At 43.5% G+C, this 25,936-nt stretch overlaps 1 protein-coding gene across 5 annotated transcripts in view; it reads right to left on the reverse strand.

Annotated features, from left to right (window-relative positions):
- Positions 1 to 25,936, reverse strand: part of LOC126252287 (calcium uptake protein 3, mitochondrial-like) — a 558,826-nt gene that overhangs the window by 111,768 nt on the left and 421,122 nt on the right. The window lies entirely within an intron of this gene.

The following is a 25,936-nucleotide window of genomic DNA, read 5'->3' on the forward strand; positions in this document are numbered from 1 at the left end:
TTGCAGCTTTTTTTACGGTCTCAGTGACACAGTTTGTTATCGGCGCTGGGAACGGCGCCTTTCGACTATCGACAGTAAAAGTTTACGTCGAATGAGTAGCGCCGTGGTGGGCCCGGAATTGGCCGCCAAACGAGTTGCCGCCTGCTATTTCCACACGTGGCGCTGCTATCGATCGAATTTTTATTGCGCCATCGTTACGTTAAGGTAATTCGGCTCATGTGAGAGCGGCAACCAGCCACTATCTGGTTGCGTCACGAGGGCTGTGATGTCAGCGGATGCCCGCCCGTCGCCCACGAGGAAGACAGGCCGTGACGTCACAGCACGTCGCACTGCAGGTCTTTACGAGTGCCAGAAGCCATCTCCGGCGGGAGCAAGTAACTATTTCAGACAAGTTTAGCAAATCTCGACCCTGTGTTTAAATTCATGCAAACTCTAGACAGCACACGACAAAGTTGAGACCTTTAGTGGATACCTTTTCAGTGACATTGATTTACCGTCGGCCCTGCACAGAGCCGATGGTTCGCGCAGTATGGCGAACAAGGCGACTAGTGTGACGTCATAAGTTCATTGAGGGGCCCGTATTTCTCGTGATCCCCACCCTCGCCGACCAAGCGACATGGCATGGAGTGTCTTTGTTCGTAGATTGAGTGGATTTGGTCTTCAGCCGCGGTACACCAAAATAACAGGAAACTGTGCCTGGTTCTATGGATGCTCTTACACTGAAGGGAAGAAGATCAGGGTCTGCCTGTCGACGACATGAACATTACAGACGAAGCACAAGCTCGAACTAAACTAGTATAATGGTTGGAATCCGGGTGTATATTTCTAGTGGGAAACATCCCGACATCAACCATAAATAATTTTCGGCGAACCACTTTCTATGGCCAGATCTCATACAATCTAAGTAATATTTTTCTAAAAAAAAAGAAAGTAATGTTCACATCGCATATAAATTTCAACCTTCACTTTTACGTCTTTTGATGCACGACATTAAGACAATGCAAGACTTCTGCTAAAACGATTAAAGATACGAAATTTACTGCTTTGATTCTACGGCTAGCAGCAACAGAGAAACGGGAAGGAATTTTAAAACACGCTTCAAGGACACACAGAATTAAAAAAAAAACTCAAGACAACTTGTTTATGGGCCACTGGCTACTGTAGTTCATAGAATTCTGAGAACAATGTTACGTAACTTAATACCATCAGTGTCATATAACTGAAATGATTTAAGCAGCATCAGCCACGAAAGGTATGAATATTATCTGTTCCATATGAAATTGGTGTTTGGTGGGAAATGATGCGAGTACATGATTTAATTAATGTGTGTACAACCAATGTAAATATATACTAAGACGAATAAAAAGAACCCGACGTACCACAAAGGATTTATCCCAATGGGACGGAAATCTGTAGATGTAATGCACCTATACAGACAAACAAATGATTATAATGTCAGAAAAATTGGGTGATTTATTCAAGAGAAACGCGTTGGTCCACATCTAGACCTTATGCAAGCAATTATTGGGCTTGGCATTAATTGACAGAGCTGTTGGACGCCCTCATTAAGGATATCGTCCCAAATCTTGCCCAATAACGCTCCATGCGTCCTCAACTGGGGAGGGATCCGGTGACCTTTCTGGCCAAGGTGGAGTTTTACAAGCACGAGGACAAGAAGTAGAAACTCTCGCCGTGTACAGGCAAGCAGTATCTTGCTGAAATGTAAGCCCATGATGGCCTGCCTTGACGAGCAACAAAACGGGACGTAGAATATGGTCGACGTACTGCTGTGCTATAAATGTGGCGGGGTGACAACCAAAGGGGTCCTTCTATGAAGAGAATTGGTATCCCAGGCCATCAGTCTTGACTGTCGGGCCATATGGTGGACGACAGTCAGGTTCGTATCCCACGACTGTCTGGGGTGTCAGCAGACACGTTTTGTGCCTGGAATGTCAGTGACTGGAATAGAACTGCCTTCAGCGAATAGTTCTGCTTCGAACTGAGCCCAGATGACCTGCAAAGACGTGTCTTTAGACGCCCCGGACGGCGGTGGAGTATCCACCTGAGTGTTGTCCGTCATACGGTCCGATAACCAGGACTGGTCGTCTGGGATGCCTTTTCTCTTCACAGCAGGACCCCTTTGGTTGTCATCCGCGGCACCCTTACAGCACAGCCCTTGATGACAAGCTATCCTGGGCTTACATTTCAGCAAGATAATGCTCACTCGCACACGGCGAGAATTTCTACTGTTTGTCTTCGTGCTTGCCGAGCCATATTTTGGCCAGGAAAGTCGCCGTATCTCTGCGCTATTGAGAATGTATGGAACATTATGGGCAAGGTCCTCCAACCATCTCGAAATTTCGACGATCTAACGCGCCAAATGGACATGATTTTAGATGACATCCTTCAGGAGGACATTCAACAATACTGTCAATCAATGCCAAGCCGAATAACTGATTGTATAAGGGTCAGAGGTGGACCAACGCGTTATTGACTTACTCAATTTGTGAAGCTCTTTCTCTTGAATAAATCATCCAACTTTCCTGAAATTGTAACGATTTGTTTGTCTGCACGTGTACAATTCGTCTACCGATTTTCGTCCCATTCGGATAATTCATTCGTGCTGCTGACTATGTCTTTTAGTACGTAGCATATCATGTATTGGTTGCTAGCTGAGTGGGCCATGTCCGAAGGCCAGAAACATAAGGAAATGAACGTGCCTGATGTAGCTATGTTGCCCGTGACAGCACACCTGTTGTAAACCGTAATACTCACTGATTCGTTGTTCAGTTTCAATGCAGCAATTATTTGTCGGAAACTCTTTATGGCAAACTTATTCCCCCTGCCACGCAAAAATTGTGTCCGATTCTTGGTTTTATTTGAAGGGAAACAGAGAGCTGGAAGTCGAGTCATCTCCATCGCCGCTGAAAAAACTTTACATAAAGAAATCGAAAGAGCGTCCCTTGCTGAAGGAGTCTGTTGAAAAATCTTTTACTTTTCGCACACAAAATTAAAACCACAGATCTTGGCCTAGCATGTTTTTCGTTGTGCTGTAGTTCTCAAACAACTGCTTACAACACTTCAAAGTTAAGTAACTCATAATGCGTTGTTAGAAGAATGTGCAGCGAGTTATGTGCGAGAAATGCCACTGCAAATGTGAGGAAAGCAGCAACTGAAAGTCTGAAATAGAAATCTTTTTTCCGATATGCGCCCGCTCGCCAACCAAAGCCTTTAGAAATTTTCTCTAGTCATCCGCTAGGAATTTTTGAATGCCATTCCATCCTCTACTTTCAAGGTGTCATTAAGTCGCGTCCACGCTGACTGCGTCGCGTCAATCACATTCCTTCTGTTTTCAGTACACCAAAGGAAGCGCTCAGTTCGGGCGCACTCAGTTTGGCCGTGGCTACATCACGCTGCACAGAGCTGTAGATTCAGGGAGTTGTGCTGTTTACTGCCACATGCGAATGGCATCGTTTTCACAGCGGCGGTTGAAAAATTCACCTTAGTTCAGCCAGTCTGCTCGAAATATTTATAAGTCATGTACACAAAACTCTCTCATAATAACTCCTGAAACTATCCAGAACGTACAGAAAGAAGCGATCACAGTAGGCCTTAAATTTGTTGGTATATTTGCAAATGAGGCCATTTCATTGTTCACTTGGGGAATATTATGCACCATAACTAATTATTTATATTAAATTTAAAAACGGAGATGGGGGTGGAGGTGTGTGTGTGTGTGTGTGTGTGTGTGTGTGTGTGTGTGTGTGTGTGTGTGTGTGTGTGTGTGTGTGTGTTTTGCAAATTTAATAATGTAGGTTGAACAATGGACTGGCCTCATTTACAAATATACCAACACACCAACAGCTTCCAACCCATGTCAGCTCGAGACACTATGTAGATCATTTAATAGCATAAATAATATAATTATCTGCATATTTTATCAATAATCAATGTATTAGTCTAACCTGTACTTAGTTGTAACATTTAACAGATATCTGAATTGCCAAATGAACAATAACTTGCCTAACTCACAAAGCTAAATAGACACACCCAAATAAAACGAACAGTTTGTACCCCATGTTAGCCTGATGTTAAATACACCTGTTTATATTACTAAGAGTATATCAATCTGCATATCTTTAATTCTGCATCGTGTATTATCTCAGCATTTACTCACAATTAGTTGAAACATGTAAGTAAAAGATTTAAGTTTAACAAACCCACAACTCTAGGATATCCAAAATTTAGTTCTCCTTCTCGCCATCCTTTCGTCCTCTGTCTCTAAATTCCAGCCAAAATTGTTATTTACGTATAATATTACCACTGTTGGCGACATATTATTGCACTCGAGATTTGCGATACGAGAACGAAATTTATCTACGTAAACTTGACAGAAAATAATTTGTATACCACTTGAAATATTTAGTCCAACGTTTGTACTGATCAGCTCAACCAAAGATCTCCACAATATTTTAAAGTTTACTTTGAAATAATAGTGTTGTTTGGCTATATGTTCTTTGTACTTCGAAATAATGTTAGTTTTACAGTATGTTCTTTGCTCCTACTAGTTTCCTGACACCATCTTTGTCTACATAGCGTGACAGTTCATATATGATGTATTACAACAGAGAAAGGAGTCTCCCATTCGAGGTATTCTGTTTTTCACATTTACATTTCAAACCATGTTCTGAAATAGTGTTTTGTTTCTCCACGGCCCCGAAGTCTTAACACAACACACAAAACACAAACACACAAAACAACACACACCACCACCACCACCTGCCCCCCCCCCCCCCACACACACACCCATCCCTGATGGAGGTTTAAACCTTTGTGGATATAACAGACAGCGACTGGTAACAGTAAACTCGTTGTTCCTTTCGATTACTTTTAGCCTTTCATTGATATTGCAATTTGAAATACCGAACGTGTCAGAATATGAAACGTCTTAAAGCTAAAGGGTTCCAGTACCTTTAATGTTTTGAGTTTTACAGTCTTTATAATTTCGACATGCCCATTTCTCTGAGGATGGAATTGGGCACATAACAAATTTACCTGACCTACTTTTTTATCATTTGGTGTATAGCACGATGTAAGTTACATATTATTTCTGTATTTATATTGCACATTTTCATCTCCTACTATGTAAAATTTTTATATGCCTATCATATTATACATTAACAAGCACTTCCAGGTCCACTTGAATGTGACTTGATGTAAAGGCCGAAACCGGTCGCAGACATAACGAAACTGTTATCAACTGGAGCAGCTTTTCTTAACTAGTCGCAGAGAAGCTAAATCTGAGTGGCTGGGAGGGGTTTGAACGCTAGTCCAATGTCACAGCACACCGACACGAACCCACTCGTTGTATTATCAACAGACATACTACGAACAGGCTCAAATGGCTCTGAGCGCTATGGGACTCAACTTCTGAGGTCATCAGTCCCCTAGAACTTAGAACTACTTAAACCTAACTAACCTAAGGGCACCACACACATCCATGCCCGAGGCAGGATTCGAACCTGTGACCGTAACAGTCGCGCGGTTCCAGACTGTAGCGCCTAGAACCGCTCGGCCACTTCGGCCGGCCACTACGAACAGGGAGAAATTACAATCCACACGTATCATTCTTGGAATCCTTGCTGTTGTGGCTATCTCTTGCTGTCGTACCATTTAATCTTACTTGATTCACAGGCAGAATTTGCATTTTTTACTAATTATGCGACTATTACGTCCAGCAGATAATATCAGTAAATAATAAAGAACGTTCTCTTGAAAATTTCAAACTGTTTTTCCACACATGTGCTTGCTTTGAGCATTTGGGAAACACAGCACATCTCGCTCGCCCTGTTGTCGCACGATATGCTGCGAACCATATATGAGGGGCAACAGGCAGATGTCATATTCCTAGATTTCCGAAAAGTGTTTGAGACGGTGCCGAATTGCAGAGCGTACGGAATAGGTTGCGGGATATGTGAGTGGCTCTAATAGTTCTTAAGTTATAGAACACAGTAGGCTGTTCTCAATGGCGAGTTTTCATCAGAAACAAGGATATCGTCAGGGGTGCACCAGAGGGGTGTAACAGGACCGCTCTTATTCTTTATATACATACACTGATCAGCCAGAACATTATGACAATGAACCTCCTGTCGATATAAACCGTCGAGGCCATAGCAGCGTCACCTGACGACCAGTGCCTGCTAGTCAAACACACGTACGGTGCAAGCAGTATCAGTGAGCGTGCTGTCCGTGTGTACAACGGGTAAGGCGCCCGATCAATCTGCGTTTGACCGAGGGTACATTGTGATGATTCGAAGGCTCAGCACGAGCACTTCGGAAACCGCACTGCTTGTTGGGTGTTCGATGAATGCTGCGGTGTCTTCAACACGTGACGAAACTGAGGTAAAATCACGTCCAAACGTAGTGGGGTTGGGCGGTCACCCCTCATTACAGATGCCGGACGTCGTAGGCTGGGCTGATTGGTAAAACTGGGCAGACGGCGAACTGTGGCGGAACGAACATCAGGCTTTAATGCTGAGCAGAGTACAATTGTGTCTGAATAAACATTCATTGAACACTCCTAAGGATGGGTCTCCACAGTCAACCCATCCATGCGATGTTGACACCACGACATCAGCAACTACGGCTGAAATGGGTACATGATCGACACTGGACGTATGCAGCGGCAGAATGTTGCATGGTCTGATGAATCCTGATACATTTTTCACAATGCAGATGGGAGAACACGAATCCGTCGTCTTCGAGAGGAATAGCTCCATGACACTTGTACTGTAGGACAGAGACAAGCTGGCGGCGGCTGCATTATGCTGTGGGAAACATTCACGCGGGCATCCATGGGTCCAGTGCAGCTCGTGTAGGACACCATGACGGCCATGGTGTATTGTAAATTAGTTGCAGATCACGTACACCCCTTCATGGCGATCATGTTTCCCGACTGCAGTGGCGCTTTTCAACAAGACAATGCGCTATTTCGCAAGGCAAGGAGTGTGATGGAGTGGTTCGAGGAACACAGTGGCCAGTTCCAGCTGAAGTGCAGGGCCTCCTAACTCGCCAGAATTGAATCCGATCGAACACATCTGGGATGTGACTGAACGTACCTTCAGAGCTCATCCCCCCCCCCCCTTTCATTTAGGTCACTTATGTATGCATATGCGGTGCCAACTCCCTCCAGCGACCTACCAAGGCCTCATTGCTTCCATACCACGACATGTCGCCACTATTATCCACGCCAAAGGTGGTTCAAATGGCTCTGAGCACTATGGGACTTAACATCTATGGTCATCAGTCCCTTAGAACTTAGAACTACGTAAACCTAACTAACCTAAGGACAGCACACAACACCCAGTCACCACGAGGCAGAGAAAATCCCTGACCCCGCCGGGAATCGAACCCGGGAACCCGGGCGTGGGAAGCGAGAACGCTACCGCACGACCACGGGCTGCGGACGCTAAAGGTGGACATACCGACTATTAGGTAGGTGGTCATCACGGTCTGGATGATCAGTGTAAAGGATCTAGTGGACAGGGTGAGCGGCATCTCCAGCTGTTTGCTGATGACGCTGTTGTGTACGGGAAGGTGTTTGCGTTGAGTGACTGTAGGAGGATGCAAGATGACGGAGACAAAATTTCCAGTTGGTGTGATGAATAGCAGCTTGCTCTAAATGCACAAAAATTTAAGTTAATGCCGGTGAGCAGGAAAAATAATCCCGTAACGTTCGAATACGGCATTAGTAGTGAGCTGCTCGATACAGTCACATCGATTAGATCTCTAGACGTAGCGTTGCAGAGTGATATGAAATAGAATGAGCATGTAAGGGCGGTAGGAGGGAAAGCGAATGGTCGACTTCGGCTTACTGGGGGAATTTTAGAAAAAGCGTCGTTCATCTGTACAGGAGACCGATACAGAGCACTAGCGCGACCCATTCACGGATACTGCTAGAGTGTTCCGGATCGCCATCTGTTCGGCTTGGAGAAAGGCATCGAAGCAATTCAGACGCGGGCTGCTGTATTTGTTACCGGCAGTTTAGATCACACCGGCCAGGGTGGCCGTGCGGTTCGAGGCGCTACAGTCTGGAACCGTGCGACCGCTACGGTCGCATGTGCGAATCCTTCCTCGGGAATGGATGTGTGTGATGTCCTTAGGTTACTTAGGTTTAAGTAGTTCTAAGTTCTAGGGGACTGATGACCTCAGATGTCAAGTCCCCTAGTGCTCAGAGCCATTTGAACCAATTTTTGAAGTTTCGATCACCACGCCAGTGTTTCGGAGACGCTTTGTGAATTAAAATGGGAGTCACTGGAGTAAAAACGACGTTCTCTTGGCTAAACACCAGTGAGATAATTTTGAGAACCGGATTTTGAAACTGACAACAGAACGATTCTACTGCCGCCAACGTACATTTCGCGTAAGAACCGCGAAGATGAGGGGAATTAGGGCTCGGACGGCGAAATACAGTCCGTTTTCCCCTCGTTCTGTTTGCAGATGGAACAGAAATGGAAATGACTACCATAGGTACGAAGTACCCTCCTCCATACACCATACGGTGGCTTGCGGTGTATGTATGTAACGTTCCCAGAAACACAAATAATGATTCCCATTAGTGTAGTATACGAACAACGATAGTAAGTAACATTTTTCACATCACAGCGTGTTTGAAGTCTCGTTTCTAACACAGAATATCCATACAATGGTAATAAAGTCAAGACCATAAAAGTTTAGACAGTGAAATATTGTATAGCACAAATGCAAGAATACGAAGTATATGCGACGTGTCTAGTTTCATATATCTCATATCTACGATCATTCGCGCATTTCTGTTACAAAGTTCTCATTCGTCTTGTATCCTGCTGACGAATAGCTAGAAACAAAATTCGTAAACACTCGAACAGTTGAAGACGCGAAGACTAGTGGAACAAACAAAGTTTTGTACGTCCATTGACCACCGAATTTACGTAGGAAACGGCTAACTAGTATCGAAGGCCCGTATACACATATGGTTACAACAGAAGGTGATATGTCCGTCCAAAGAGCGATACAAATCTGAAAGAGGGAAGGTCAAACTCTGAACACACGTATGCCGTGTTGGATAGTGCTTCTCAGACTACGCGGGCGCAACTAAGTATCCTTATCGCGCCAGCAGCCACGACCCGCTCAGGCGTAGATTACGCCCTCCAGGGCGCTGTCAGATAACTGGCTGGCTCATCTCACCGAGTATCTCTGATTGCGTGTCCGTCTAGACACTCGGGCTGAGCGGGAAATATCAACCCAGTCAGATCCTAAAGCATGAATATGAACGTACTAATACGACGAGAACTTTTGTCAGAGACATGGTTTTGACTCATGCCCTACATTAAGCGCGCAGCAAAAGTGGCAGCCTCTCACAAGGTAACTAAAGTAAAGGCGGTAATTCAAAATTGCTAAACTTGCATCACAAAAACTGGAAAGCGGTATCGCTGTCGTACATTGTATGGTGCTAAGAAAACGTTGCAGTAGGCACCATAACTGTACGTATTAAACTCTAGTTTTATACTGTATGACCATTCCCCTTTTTTCCACAAAATTTTGAAATATTCGTACGGTAAATGACGTGTCTGTTAGCTGTATTCAAATTTGTGTAACGTCTGTTTGCAAGAGCAAGGTTTAAGGACCTACAATGAAAGTTGATTCCGAGATCCTGTGTATTTTCACCGGAACTCGACAATGGGATCCCATGATTACAAGACGATGAGGCGCCAAACGTATTTACAGCCTCCTAGTTGTTCTACATAGTAACACCTGTTATGACTCTTGCGTTCTGTTTTGGAAGTTCTGGCTCTTAAATTTCTCTGTAGTAGCATAATCGCACCCGTTTATTTGTTGTTTTCATTTCTACGAAAGGTCTATGCGGCATCTCGTCTTCTCTCATTATTCAACACATTTGCATGCGACGGTAATACATTGTTACCACATGACTCATATTCTGCAACAATGTATAGTACGACAGTTGCCAAGACCACAGAAACGGGGCAGGCACTTCAATGACCGGACGCACAGCAGACAATTTTGTGAAAAAAAAAAAAATGGGGAGCACGAGGAAGATTTGAACATGGATATGCCGCTTCGTTGTTTTTCCAAGTCGCTCGATGTTGCGCATCTTCAGCTTGGACCGTTCACTGTTTGTAGTTTGCTTCATTTTTTTGCAGTTCAGTACACCTTCTTCCTGTTTCCATCCTTGATCTGTGTACAGCTCGTGAAGTGCCGTATTACCATTAAATCTAAGGGTTGTGCATTGAGGAGTTTCCCTTCTTAGGTATGCAATAACGCTGTGTGACAAAAAAAAAGGGGAAGACCCAGAGAGGGAGGAGGAAACGAAACGAAACTTCGCGGGTTGAGAGCGTACGCGTTGTTGTTTCAGTGACCACAAACTCGAGTCAAATTTATAAAGAACTTCGCAGTGTGAGCCCACTTACGAAGTAGCCTGGACGCATGCACTGATTCGTCTGGGGCGTCATTTGAGCTGTTGTATCTACTCCTGTGATAAGCTGACCAACAACTGTCGTAACTGGTCCTTGATATCTTGAATACTTGCACGGATACGGAGTTTACGTCCGAGCCGGTCCCATAAATGTTCTATTGGGGACAGATCTGGGGAACTTCCTGGTCACGCTATTACCCTCAGCATTACACAGACAGTTCATAGAGATGCGTACGGGATAGCCGTTCCACCCGTTAGAGAGAATTGTGATTCTAATCATTTACATACGAGGCGTGTTCGGAAAATAAGGGCCGATTAGGCGAAAATTGGAAACTACTATGAAAATCCAACGGAACTTTGCACAGATATGTTGGGCAGCGTCTTTGGTGTGCCTGTCGATCGCTTCACGTCACTCTTTTTAGTTCAGAGCGCAAAGTGATCATGTAGAAATGCCTAAAACAACAGTATCTCCCGCCAAGTATGCGGATCTGGTGAGAGATTTCGCCTGAAGCTATGCTCTCCACGTAACATCAATGTCATTCGTTTCCTTTCTTCAAGAAAATTTTCAGCGGAATTTTGATGGGGCAATGAAGACGCTCCTGCTTGATCATCCATAATACAGCTCTTAATTGTCTCCCTCCATTGTTCATCTCTCCTAATATGAACCGCTGGCTACGAAGGCAATATTTCGACACAACGAAAACCAGACCAGTATAAATAATTGGGGGAAAGCACAGGCGGTTGCTTTCTGTGACGAAGGTATTGGAAAGTTTGTACAACGCCACGATAAATGTCTAAGATGGAGCGGCGACTATTTAGAGAGGTAGCTGGAAGGTGTGGCTAACTGTTCCGAATAAGAAAAATTTTGATTTTCACTGTGGTTTTCATTTCGCGACCGATCGGACCTTACTTTCCGAATAGCTTTCGTACCAGTCGATGATGCGCACGTGTACGAAGTTACACCGACATCCGACCATGTCTGCTGTGTGCTTCACTTTTTCTCGTCGGGTAGTTCATATTTTAACGTTCTCCTTTTGTCTTTTGTAATGTGCTGCCAATGTTGGTAAGGGTGGGCATATGGCAGTCTACCGGTCCAACAAAATAAATTTAAGGAAGTCTGGCTACGTATCCGATGCCAACTTCGTTACCACGAAGATCCTGAGATTCGTGCAAACGGCAGAAAGCTGTGTGGCTCAAATGGCTCTGAGCACTATGGGACTTAACTGCTGAGGTCATCAGTCCCCTAGAACTTAGAACCACTTAAACCTAACTAACCTAAGGACATTACACACATCCATGCCCGAGGCAGGATTCTAACCTGCGACCGTAGCGGTCGCGCAGTTCCAGACTGTAGCGCCTAGAACCGCTCGGCCACACCGGCCGGCTAAAACTGTGTGTATAAGACACTTAATGATCAGGATTATCAAATGGTCTTTCTACTGGTAAGCCAGGTGTTTCCTGTTTAAGGAGGAGGGGCAGCACGACAATACTAATCACATGGCAGAGAATGGTGGGTCGTTATGGCAGGATGAGCTGTTTTCAGACTTAACAACAGCTTAAGTCTGATTAAAATTACCTGGCGCCTGGTATTAAAAGTCCGAAGTGGCGACTCTGCTGCGAGGAGCCACCACAGCGCCCCGCTCTCCAAGCCGACAGTAAACCAATCCACGCCTACAGTATATCACTTTGAAGTCCCTAAATCCTACAAAAATCATGAAAAAATCCAACGTTCACGTACATCATAAATATCTACAGCGTCTCTAAGCAAGTCAAAATCTTATTCTCAATGTTAATTAAGGAAAGAGACAAGTTAATTTTTTTGAAACAAGTGAAATTTTGCAGTTTGGGAAACCGCTTCAAACTTATCACGTCGTATCTCTAATACCACGGAACTGAATGAAATACTTTTTCTTTGTTGATGTCATAGTACTTCTCTCCGGAATGGATCTTTGAAGTGTTACGTACCGCATTGCGTTTGGTATGTATGAACTTCGAAAAACTAAGTTTTTTTCAATACCTTCAATAATTAAAACGTAGAAAGTACGAAATATGAAGTACTAGGCCCTTGTTTGCCTCACAGTCCGATCGGTCACGAAATTAAAACCAGAATGAAAATCAGACGACGCTTCGCGTATATGTGTTGCACACCGCGTGTACTATACCCGTCGATTGCGTCACGACACACTAAGGCAGGTGGAAATCACGGAAAACCTAAATCAGGATGGCCGGACGCGGGCTTGAACCGTCATCCTCCCGAATGCGAGTCCAGTGTGCTAAACACTCCGCAGTTAGCAGACTGGTCTAGTCTTCGGGAAGATGACGGTTGAAGCCCGCGTCCGGCTATCCTGATTTAGGTTTTCCGTAATTTCCTAAATCGCTCCACGCAAATGCCGGGATGGTACCTCTGAAAGGACATAACCGATTTCCTTCCCCATCCTTGTCACAACTTGTGCTCTGTCTCTAATGACCTCAATGTCGACGGGATGTTAAGCCCAATCTTCGTTCCTTCGATCGATCCCGTCACGTTGCAGATTTCAGGCCTGAACTCACACTACGTACAGATGCCTGGAACTATAGTGTCTCCCGCCAAGTGTGACGAGCGTGTTGTCATTGGGTTTCTTAATGTTGGCGGGTTCCGCATGATTTCCTGCAGGACACACAATGCAATGTGTGACAACAAATCGCGGCAGTGGTAGAGGAACTTTGACGTGGGCATGTCAAACGTTCATAGCGGAGGTGTGGTCAGGGAAGGAAGCGAGTGTCTTGTTCAGCGAGTGGAAAATCGCCTACGAAGGGCAATTCAGAACAAGCGAAGAGCCATGCTGTAGTCAGGCATTGTCCTCACCCACGACAATGCTCTGCTCACACTGCTGCTGCAACAAAGATGCGTCTGTAGCTTTTTCCGTGGGAAGTGTTCGATGACCTTCCATATGACCCGGACTTGGCTCCCTCTAATTCCTATCTCTCCGCCCACATGAACCGCTGGCTATGAGGACAGTATTTTGGCATAGATGAGCTGCAGACCAGCGTAGAGAATTGTCGGAAAGCACAAATGGCTACGTTTTGTAACGCTGGTATTTGAAAGGTAGTACCGTGTTACGACAAATGTCTTAACTCTGATCGGTGACCACGTGGAAAATTAGCTGGAACTTGTAGCTAACATTTTTGATTTTCACTGTGGTTTCCATTTCGCCAACATCGGACCGAAAAAAAAAAGCCTTCCTATTTATCTCGGCTGTGTCCTCCAGACGATTTGGGACACAACCTACATAGAAGACCGCCGAGTTCTACATATACATCTATACTCCACAAGCCACCTGACGGTGGGTGGCGGAGGGTACATTGAGTACCTCTATCGGTTCACCTATCTTTTCCAGTCTCCTATCGTTCGTGGAAAGAAAGATTGTCGATATGCCTCTGTGTGCCCTCTAATCTCTCTGGTTTTTATTCTCCTGGTCTCTTCGCGAGATATACGTAGGAGGGAGCAATATACTGCTTGACTCCTCGGTGAAGGTATGTTCTCGAAACTTCAACAAAAGCCCGTACCGAGCTACTGACGTCTCTCTTGCAGAGTCTTCCACTGTAGTTTATCTATCATACCCGTAACGCTTTCGCGATTACTAAATGATCCTGTAACGACGCGCGCTGCTCTCCCTTGGATCTTCTCTATCTCTTCTATCAACCCTATCTGGTACGGATCCCACACTGGTAAGCAGTATTCAAGCAGTGGGCGAACAAGTGTACTGTAACCTACTTACTTTATTTTCGGATTGCATTTCCTTAGAATTTTTCCAATGAGTCTCAGTCTCTCATCTGCTTTACCGACGATTAATTTTATATGGTCATTCCATTTTAGATCACTCCTAATGCCTGCTCTCAGATAATTTATGGAATTAACTGTTCGAGTTGCTGACCTGCTATATTGTAGCTAAATGATAAAGGATCTTTCTTTCTATGTATTGGCAGCACATTCCACTTGTCTACATTGAGATTCAATTGCCATTCCCTGCACCATGCGTCAACTCGTTGCAGATCCTCTTGCATTTCAGCACAATTTTCCATTGTTACAAACTCTGGATATACTACAGCATCATCCTCAAAAAGCCTCAGTGAACTTCTGATGTTTCTCACAAGGTCGTTTATGTATATTGTGAATAGCAACGGTCCTACGACACTCCACTGCGGCACACCTGAAATCACTCTTACTTCGGAAGACTTCTCTCCATTGTGAATGACATGCTGCGTTTAACTAAGGCGCAACATAGTGAGGGATAAATTTTAGACAGGGCACGCGAAAGGGACTATGCTGCTCATCCGCTTATAGTCACACAAGTTGGTAGTACGAACTTTCATTAATAAATCGTTGCTTAATGGTGTTGCCATCCGTTTTTGCCCATAGCTGTTCCCTGACCCTATCAGGACCATGACGAATCTGTATAGTTGGTGTTTGCAATCAAGATCCACACGTGACATCTCAGTTTCTCCCACCGAACATAGTGTCCGAATAATGTATGGGAATGCAACCCAGTAATGTCTACGAAGCCGGCCGCGGTGGTCTCGCGGTTCTAGGCGCGCAGTCCGGAACCGTGGGACTGCTACGGTCGCAGGTTCGAATCCTGCCTCGGGCATGGATGTGTGTGATGTCCTTAGGTTAGTTAGGTTTAAGTAGGTCTAAGTTCTAGGGGACTGATAACCACAGCAGTTGAGTCCCATAGTGCTCAGAGCCATTTGAACCATTTGATGTCTACGAGTTCACCCACTTGCATTCTCGTAGCTTACTTGAGCAAGACACTTCATAACAGCAACTACTCCGCTGATATACGGTTCTCTTCCTGTCATAGTTATATGTTCGACGCCAAATGAATTTGCGGTACATGACAATCTCCTACGACAATCGCATAAAAATTCTGAAATTCAGGTATGGTAGTGTCTCTCCTGTGACCCTCTTTCACCTACTTTCATCGCACATCGTCAACACATGCGAAACAGAACGTTACACGATCATCCTACTGCAAAGGCTCAGTCCCGACAGGCCGACACAATGCTTTATGCAGACGAAATGGTAACACAGTGCCATCGGCACACGGGACTAGGCAGCTAACGTTTATGTGCACGCAGATGGTATGTCCAACGGCACGAGACCAGCACAGTCGCATACGGGACGATGTGGTTAGCGTGATCTTGCTCTCTCAGCGCTCTCCAGCGACAGTTGTCGGCTTCATTAGGCTGGAAAACAATACAGTTCGTTCACGAAAATGGACGCGAATTAAATTTCTACGTTAGCTCTATTACACAGCACATTTTCTCACTGGGCCATGTGCTGGTGGTGGTGGTGTTCTGCTTGTGGTATACATAAATAAAAACCGCAGTAAAAATGGCTCTGAGCACTATGGGACTCAACTGCTGAGGTCATTAGTCCCCTAGAACTTAGAACTAGTTAAACCTAACGACATCACAAACATCCATGCCCGAGGCAGGATTCGAACCTGCGACCGTAGCGGTCTTGCGGTTCCAGACTGCAGCGCCTTTAACCGCACGGCCACTTCGGCCGGCTAAAAACCGCAGTATCCATGAATATGTAGTAAGACAAGAAGGAAACATATATCTCAGGATCAGTAAGGACATCAGCCTGTTCGCGAACTAACGGGTCCAAAGGAACGGTTCACCAAGATAAAGGATAAACGAGTAACGAATTCTAAGGAACGGTCTTTCATCACTTACGCCGCGGCTTACTACTTATAGTTCCCGGGAACGGGAAACGGTCGGTCTCGTTCCCGCAACGGCAGCCGGCTGCTATGGCCAAGCGTTTCTAGGCGCTTCAGTCCGGAACCGCGCTGCTGCTACGGTCGCAGGTTCGAATCCTGCCTCTGGCATGGATGTGTGTGATGTCCTTAGGTTAGTTAGCTTTAAGTAGTTGTAAGTCTAGGGCACTGATGACCTCAGATGTTGTCCCATAGTGCTCAGAGCCATTTGAACCCGCAACGGCACATCCGCCGGTCTCGTTCCAGCCTCGGCCCCGTTCCCGTCTGTCTCTGTCTCCTTCGGCCGGACTCGTCCTCCTTCGCGTGGCCGCTCGTCGCAATTCCACTGCCGACTGCTCATAGTTACTTCAGTATCCAGTTCGTTTCGTTCACTGCGCACACCCATTCTAGATCTGTTTCAAATCATTTTTGAACTATGGACTTCCGGTTCTTTTCGTATTCTATTCAGCGTCCACGACCGGTAATTAAAATGTACTTCATAATTGCGTAAATTACATAAAAAGTACGTTATATGTAATACATGCATCTTTTCATGTAACAAAAGCGCATATCAGCTTCATTATTTCGATAAACATCAAAAGTCATAGTTAAAAAAAGGCAAGTTTTTTTCAGTATTACACACGCAAAGGAAGTCGGCACGCCACACACGTGTGGCCCTTTTCCTCTTTTTTTGATCCATGGTAAAACAGCATGTTCATTGTTATGGAAGGCAGACCCACTTACAACCGAATGAAGCCCGCTCTCCATAACAGAGTTTCTGGTGTCACATTTTATAAAGAGAATACGACAACTCCTACATTATTTCAGTGGTACAGGGTGGCGCACGAAAAATCGGCCCCGAGTACTAGACTGCTCATTGTAGTCCACCAACCATCATCTGTTGTTTCGAAGTTTTTGTTTGCATTAGTTTATTTGTTATTCCTTTAATGCCTAATTATTACATGTTTATCCATTCTTTTCGTAGCGGTCAACAAATCGTGCGTAATTGCCGAGCAGTCTACTCGGAGCCGGTTTTTGGTGCGCCACCTATTATTTCACTGAGACCAGCCACATAATGCTACAGTTGGCTACACGAGATGTTTTGCAGAAGCACGAAAATTACTTCTACAAGTGTGTGAGAATTCTGTAATGAATAAAAACTCTGTACTCCAGGGGGGAGGCAAGTGCCCCCTCTTGGCGCCTTCCATAACATTAAGTATCATAGATATTATTTCTATTAATATCGTAATAAAGTCCCGCAACGTTTTGGAAAACGCGAAGGTGAATGAAAATATTAGGTAGAACAGGACTCGAACCCTTTACAGACCCCATCTGTGCACTGTAACATGGTGCCTCTACACACTACCTTAGGATGCAGTTTCGCTGTAATAGATTTTTGATTTTATCTTAGAGTCTTCTATAGGCTTTGATCGCCGATATGTTATTAATGCATATTTAATTATAACAAATCCTACCAATAACAAGTTTTTCGTGAATCATTAATGTGCCGATGCCTTACAGCCGCTTACTCTGATACCACGCGAGTTGCAACGCGGTAATAACCAAATATGAAAATTCTTTAACCACCAATATGACTTTTCCCGTAGTTTTATCTCAACAAATCGTACCTTTAAAAATTCGTTCTTGAAAAATTCAATCTGCTGGTGCTTAGAAACAGCACATATTCATGGTTTGTAATGTGTAACATAAATCCTATCGAATATGGGCTTCTGCCGGCCGCGGTGGTCTCGCGGTTCTAGGCGCGCAGTCCGGAACCGTGCGACTGCTACGGTCGCAGGTTCGAATCCTGCCTCGGGCATGGATGTGTGTGATGTCCTTAGGTTAGTTAGGTTTAAGTAGTTCTAAGTTCTAGCGGACTAATGACCACAGCAGTTGAGTCCCATAGTGCTCAGAGCCATTTGAACCATTTTTGAATATGGGCTTCTATTGAAAGACGGCTTGCTTTCTGCAGGCCTCAAGATTTCTGCGAGGCGCGCGAGAAGCCAGGCTGTTGCGCGTACGTCATAGTCCGTGGCACTGCAGATCTTACCAGCACAGGCAGCGAGTAACTATTTCAGACGAGTTTAACAATTCTTGACTACTCGTTTAAATGTGTGCAGGCTCTCTTTTTCAAATAGTTCAAATGGCTCTGTGCACTATGGGACTTAACATATGAGGTCATCAGTCCCCTAGAACTTAGAACTACTTAAACCTAACTAACCTAAGGACATTACACACATCCATTCCCGAGGCAGGATTCGAACCTGCGACGGTAGCGGTCGCGCGGTTCCAGACTGAAGCGCCTAGAACCGCTCGGCCAGAAAGGCCGGCACCAATTTAGTACTGCAGGGAAGCGTGGGGAATAAAAATCGTATAGGAAGACCAAGAGATGAATGCATTAAACAGATTCAGAAGGACGTATGTTGCAATATTTATTCCGAGATGAAGAGGCACTCGTAGTGACATTCGTAAGTAAACATAAAAACTCGATATATCCTCTTCAGTCTTGGAGGCTTTCTTTTTCAGGCCGCGTACGCAGCTGAACTCCTTCTGACTTGTGGTGTCATATACGATACGCATCGTGCCTGCCACAGCTCACGTGTTTGTCGTCCTACTGAGCGCCATGAGCCGGCAGCACTGACTGCAGACTTCGGATTCTGCAACTGTACAGCATGTCTGGGTGAAGTAGAAGTAAAGACATTTGTTCTAATTACAAGTGTTTCCACAAGTTTTCATAACTTATTAAATGTCTACAGTCATTTCTCAGTGAATAGCTAACTATAAATTAATGCTATAACTGATTTATAAGCTTTAAACGTTTGGATATCATGTCTGATACCTCGGGACTCAGTGCCAACTTTGTTTACGTTAGAGGAAGTTGAGTAATGTTTTTTTTTCCCGCCTGATTCCCAGGCTTGACTGCCATGTTCAGAACACCAGGTCACTATTCCGGGGCCTTCTGTTGTGACCGAGCGGTTCTAGGCGCTTCAGTCTGGAACCGCGCGACCGCTTCGGTCGCAGGATCGAATCCTGTCTCTGGCATGGATGTGTGTGATGTCCTTAGGTTAGCTAGGTTTAAGTAGTTCTACGTTCTAGAGGACTGATGGCCTCAGATAGTGCTCCCATAGTGCTCAGAGCCATTTCAACCAACTATGCCGGGCAGAAGGTTGCAGAGGCCTTAACTTTATACCGTGTGAGCAGTGGAAATTGCTTCCTTACTTCACTACTGACAGAAATTGCTTTATAACATTTCGCAAGGACACGTTAACTTAATACTGATCCATGTCATAATACCAAGAAAAGCAACTATACTTTGAAAAATTTTGCAATGATCATTTTGTATAAATATTTTGAACTGTTTACTTATAATTGTTGAAAGTTTCGAGACCAAAAGTGTATTTTGGACCTATCTTGAAATCTACAGCAGAACGAGGAATGTGTGCTATGTATATGACTTTTTTTTTTAATATAGCAACATGAAGTTCTAAAGTTGTGTGTATAAGTTCTGAGGTATCGTATATACCACCGACAAAAAATTCACTGTTTCAAATATATTTTGAGTGTCATTCGTTGTTAACTAGCACTACAAAACAATTAACGCAATAGTCGCTCACCTGTACTTTTAATATGTGCTCGGTACCCAAGAGCATATATTACGCAGAACGTTGCTCTGCTGGGATTGATTAGACACTACAGCAGTAATGTTATAATGAATATGAAATCACAGACCTGTGTATGAGTACACCCAAAAAGGCTGATGGTGTGAATTTACAAGTATATGAGTCCACACTCGAAAATTGCAAACGGCCGATATCGGATGATCGTGTTATAAATGACAGCCGGGGTAGAAAATGGAATTGCTGTTCAATTACCATTTAATTGCCTCTAGCGTCTCTGTCACTCTTCCACATTGGCTATACCTACCTGTTCTGATTCTAGCAGCGTTCCTCTGAATTCGTTCGATGTTTGCTATCATGGCTCTTTGAAAGCACTTAAGTCTCAAGAACAACACTCTAAAATTGATCGCACTGGCGTCTTGTATGCTGTTTCTTCTACAGATTCACGCGGTTTCCCGCCGCCATTCCAACAAAAGTCTTCGTCATTTGCCTATCATAATTATTGCACGTAGGGACTGGTGGTCTAGCGCTGCAGGCACGGTAGCTGAGCGTGTTCGGTCAAAGGGCTGGCTGGCTGACTGCCCTTTGTGAAAAAAGAAAGTTGAGTAAGTATTCAACGATGAACTTGGAGAAGCGTCGTTTACCGTCCGCCGTGACAATAACGAACAAAATGAAAAAATCGGTGACGCGCATGCCTGGGAACCAAGAGATAACAGGGCCGAAAGCAGGTAGGTCACGGATTGTCTGATCTGCTTATTAGCCTAGAGTTCACCTCTGAATTATGAAAAAATTCGTCAGGTTCGGATTCCACTTTACATTTTAGGTCCCCTTTCCTCGGTGGGAAGACGGGGGAAGGATAGGGACACGCACGTCGCCGAAGTCGCGTCCAATTGAAAGACCTCCACCAGGCTATTTAGTCACACGAAATTATTATTTTTATTATTACTTTGTGTGATCGCATCATTTCATGTATCTTCTTAGTATTACCCCTAAATATTTATGCAATGTGACGTGTTCCACATCTTCATTATTGATCTTTTAGTCTGATACTATCGAGATCTCACTCTGTTTTATACACAAGTTTTGCATGTATCCGCATTTGAAGAGAACAGCCATTCATTATACAGACTAGAAATGTCGTCCAACCCTTTCTGGATTTGTTATGATCGTTCAAGGACGTTACCTTGCCGTAGATAAAGGCATCAGCGAAAAGCTGACAACTGTAAGAAAATCATGATTGTATGTAACGTTGACAATATGGACGTCAATTTCACAGTTTTACTAACCGCATGTTCAACTGGCGTTAAGGTGAACAACTTGATACATTTTAGCAGGCGGAGCTCCACAAAATTTCCAGAGTAATCACAGGGAATTTAGCACCACTAATGCTAGTTTACAATTAGATTAACTTTGCTGTGAGCTCCAATAATTAAGCCCGTGAACAATAACAGCCGATTTACTGTTAACATGCGCACACACAGTGTGGACCGATTAAAGTACGCTGATGGGCAGGCGCCCTCAATCAAATTGGCGTCAGACATCACACGTAGAGTGGTAAAGTGCGTTACAAATATGTAGCAGTAGAAGAGGTTTACATGGCGCGAAGACGAGTCTCCTCGGTAATAGAGGTGCTATAAATACCTGAACTGCAATGAATAACCTAACGTTGAGTATTAGTGGTTTTCATAATAACCGGTTACCTGTATTGGGCAGTTATTTTAATAACTGCATGCCATCTATTTACTTAAACACGAACTTCTGTTTCTCGCTGTGTGACCAGATACACATGGTTCAAAATGGCTCTGAGCACTACGGGACTTAACTGCTGAGGTCATCAGTTCCCTAGAACTTAGAACTACTAACCTAAGGACATCACACACATCCATGCCCGAAGCAGGATTCGAACCTGCGACCGCACCGGTCGCGCGGTTCCAGACTGTAGCGCCTAGAACCGCTCGGCCACACCGGCCGGCCATACACATGGTGATGCAACTAATACAGAGCACATGAAATACATCCACAATAATAAATATTTCAAGATGCAGTTTTTTCAAGTTATAGCGGATAATACACTGAATTTCCTAATGTTTGCAAGTAATTTTTATCTTACGCAGTGGCCGAACTATATCACAGGCTTCGAACTTTTCTAATGGAACTATATAACTTTTTCTGTGGTATTCCAAAGAAGCTTCTAAAAGAACTTCAACGACATAATATGTATGTGATATGGTCAAATAGTGTCAAGATAACAGCGCCGCAGCCGGCCGTTGAGACCGAGCGGTTCTAGGGGCTTCAGTCCGGAAGGGCGCTGCTGCTACGATCGCAGGTTCGAATCCTGCCTCGGGCATGGATGTGTGTGCTGTCTTTAGGTTAGTTAGGTTTAAGTAGTTCTAAGTCTAGGGGACTGATGACCTCAGATGTTTAGTCCCGTAGTGCTTAGAGCCATTTGAACCATTTAAAGAGTGCCGTAAACCACTGTCCTGCCATCCAAAGAAGAGTTTCCACAAACGTCTGCCGTATTTTACTGAACGTATGTAAAGTAAGATTCGTGTGTTTATTATCACGGATGTCATACAAAGATCTCAAAATGTTGACCTCGAGCGTTGCTACACACTGTAAAGTGACTCTGGAGAAATAATACTGCATGCTGAATTTCATCTTGAGTTAAAGTCAACACGGGCCTGTCTTATAAGAGAGGAGTCGTCGGTGTTTCCTAATAAACCTCGAGTTTTTATTTTTGCCACAGATAAAAGTGTGGAAGCTTTAAGTCTGGCTAATGTGTAGATTATTTTGCGTTTCCTCGACGACCGTTCTAACGCTCTCGAAATGTTGCCTTAAGAGGATCTGTCATACGTGCGAAACACGTCAAGCCTACAATCTTAAAAATCACCTTCATGTCCGTGTACGGTAGAGGAACGTGAACAACTGACGGACGTCATACGAATTACTCTCCGCAACACACCGTGCGTTACGAAGCATGATACTAATGAAGATGAAATCCACAAGCCACTATGCAGTAGGTGGTAGTGGGTACTTACTACCGATCATCACTATTTTCCGTTGCAGTCCTTTTGCACACAGAACGAGGGGAAAATACACGATGATTCGATATTGTCCGATAAACTATCGCACTGTTGCTCGAATATCTTTTCTCTAAACAACGCCTCTCTCCCTAAGATTCCAATTTATTACAATTAATACTGTCCGCACTCTAGCAAAACACTGTTATGGGAGAGCTGGATAATTGTGGCACCGGATAATCTTAAGCATTCAGTATTTGGAACTTACTGTAAACATGATGATTTCCGACTAGTGCCTCCCGCTTCTAATTATTGTAAGTAACAAACAGGAACAAGAAGACATGCGCCTTTTGAGCTGCGGAATGTGTTTGGGGCACATAAAATAAGACAGAAAATAGACAGATGAGTTATATAGTCATTACAGGAGAGTAACGCAATTAGGCGCCGCGGACAAAACGATGCACTTTAACATGTCTAACTGTGAGAGCTAGTCTCATCTGACAAGTGCTGCCATCTGGTGATCGGTTGTACAAATAAGCATACAGAATGCGGGAACTTTACTTGCCAGTTCTCGGCGCAAGAAGCAAGAGTGTGTTCTTTATTTCTTTTAATAGTTGATGTCTAGTTTCTAAGAGGCAAGCCATTGTTTGTTACATTAAAATAAAAGTTTCTGTTGTTATGCCTATCTCTAGACATTAACACGATTTTGTGAGTATTATTTCTCTTAAACAAAGCGCGAGTTTGGAAAGTTGGTTTCATACAGGCCTCACTTGTTGGGGTAGTTTGACGCACAGAGCCCAAGTGCGTTATTTTATCCTACTTCAGTTTTACGCTAATGAAAGCAGGTACCTAAATGAAATACGTAAATGTATATGAAATCGAAGTCAAAATAACATAGTGCATCATTTTTATAAGAATGGTTTCCTCTGTTCAGGTTCCGAGGACGCACACCCGTAAAACAGAGAAAGCTTTTTGGACGGCGGTGAATTAAGAAATGCCGTCTGTGCTGTTCGTAATGGAACGTCTATTAAAAACAGGGCCACCCAGCACTACATACCAGAGGCAAAGATCTGTGCGTTAAGCCCACTTCATGTTGGAAGGCGACCCAATTTTCAGCAGTTCTGCACCTCCCCCTCCACTATTCATTCAACTGTCAGTTTTTTTATATTCTTTTTTTTAATTTTATCCGTTGTTTATCAGTGCTTCGTCCGCGACTGTTTTACTTTCGTAAAATGAAGGACAAACCGCCTTCAGTCACAAGTTGCGTTTATTTATTGCACTGTGCATTTCGAGCCCTGGAGGCTCATCTTCAGGTGCTTTTTAGTGATTTACATCCGGTTTTTTAGTTGCTTGCCTGTTGATATTACATTTTTTGTGTTACAACATGGTATATTGTAGATATAAGATTAACAGCGTTAATGATATGAAACTAACTTACAGTTTAACATTGTATGATATCTGCTTCTGTTGTGCAGTTGGTGTACACAATGCAGATCTTTCATTTTGCAGTACATACTGGGATATATACATTGTCACACACTTTTTCGCACATTGTAGTAGCAGAACGTAAACATGTCAAAGATTCTCGTTCATACAGATGTTCTACTTCTAAATATAATCGATTTTCTTGTTTCACAGAAGATAATATGATATAGTATTACTAGTACAGAGGTATTATTAAAATATTTATATGGCACCATGTTGTAGGTTGTCAGCTGTTTGTACTATTATAGATTTGATTCCTCAGGAAAAATAAACTTTTAAAGGTGTAGAAAAAATTGTGGCTGTTAAACTCTGTTTGTTCATTCAACAAGTTTTCGGAATATTTTTCTTTGTGTAGCATTATTTCTAATTGTTCTAGTAGATTAAGTTTTTTACTGTTGGGTTCTGTGTGAAGTACAGTTAGGCTGTTGTGGATGTCGTCAAGTCTGTGTTTATTAATATACATGTGGTTAGCTATTGTAGATTTTTCAAAATGGTTTAGTCGAAAGGCATCGGTGTGTTCTTTATACCGTGTGTGGAAGGTTCTTCCAGTTTTTGCTATGTAAAATGCAGGGCAACTGTTACATTGTAATTTATATGTTCCACTGTGTTGTGTTATTGGCTTGTTTGTGTTTACTGTGTGAGGTAAGTGGTATCCAAGTTTGTTGCTGGTGGAGAAAGATATTTTAATATTGGTTTTTTTTAATAAGAGCTATTTTTTGTGATACTGTGCCTAAGTATGGAATTCTTGTGAAGATTTGTTTTGTGTCGGTAGTTTTCTTTTCAGTGTTTTTGTGAGTGATGTTGGTCTGAATTTTTCTGGATAGTTTATCAATTGATTTTACAGGGTAACCATTATTTACTGCAATTGTTTTGATAGTATCTATTTCTTGTGTTAGAGCTTTGGGTTTCAACGGTAATGTATGTGCCCTGTTCAACATTGATCTAAATGCAACATACTTATGTGTGTTCGGGTGGTATGAAGATTCATGTATTGTGATGTCAGTATAGGTTGGTTTTCGGTAAATGTACAAGTTATGTTCTTGTTGTTGATTCACAATTGTGAGGTCTAAGAAATTATTGATTGATTTGTTTCATGTTCAATTATGAACTTTATTTTATTGTGGAGTGAGTTGAATGATGTGAGGAGTTCTTCAAGTTCATCTTTAGTGCCATCAAATAAGAGTAGTGTGTCATCTACATATCTCTTGTAATACACAATTTTTTGAACAAGTTTATTTTCTCCTTTGAAGAACTTATTCTCTAAGTGGTTGATGAAAATTCTCTCTATTTCTTGTTGCAATGTTTGTATTGTAGGGTATTTCTATAATTAGTCCCTTTAATTTAGTTTTCTTAACATTTAAGCAGATTTTTTACAATTATGTTATATAAGTTTTCAAAGTTTAGTAATGTACCTCATCCATCAGCATATTAGTGAGATTACTTTTGTGGTACTGTCAAAAGTAACTGTATAAGCTAGTCTGTAGTATGTGTGCAGTGTATGAAAGGGGTTGTTCGTTGTGTGTGCGCAGGTTCCTGAACAACAAGTTCGAGGACTCTTACACGCCGACGATAGAGGACTTCCACCGCAAGCTGTACCGCATC

Source organism: Schistocerca nitens, chromosome 4 (assembly GCF_023898315.1).
Source record: "Schistocerca nitens isolate TAMUIC-IGC-003100 chromosome 4, iqSchNite1.1, whole genome shotgun sequence".
Lineage (NCBI taxonomy): Eukaryota > Metazoa > Arthropoda > Insecta > Orthoptera > Acrididae > Schistocerca > Schistocerca nitens.